This window comes from Eurypyga helias, unplaced genomic scaffold, assembly GCF_000690775.1.
Source record: "Eurypyga helias isolate BGI_N326 unplaced genomic scaffold, ASM69077v1 scaffold18371, whole genome shotgun sequence".
In the NCBI taxonomy this organism is placed as follows: Eukaryota; Metazoa; Chordata; class Aves; order Eurypygiformes; family Eurypygidae; genus Eurypyga; species Eurypyga helias.
The window spans coordinates 79,344-79,552 of NW_010231682.1; positions in this window are offsets into that span (position 1 = coordinate 79,344).

Below are 209 nucleotides of genomic sequence, written 5' to 3' on the forward strand. Positions count from 1 at the left end.
GCCGGGTCACGCTGAAGCCCCCCCGCCAGCCGCGGGCCCCCGCCGCGCACCCTCCACCCCGTCTCCTCCCGGCCTCCGCCTCCAAAAGGCCGAAGAGAAACACCCTCCCCACGCTGCCAGGCCCCGGCGGAGCGGCGTGAGACCCCGGGGGGAGGAGAGGGGGGGCAACGGACGGACGGACTCACCTCAGCTGGCGGAGCCGGGCTGCG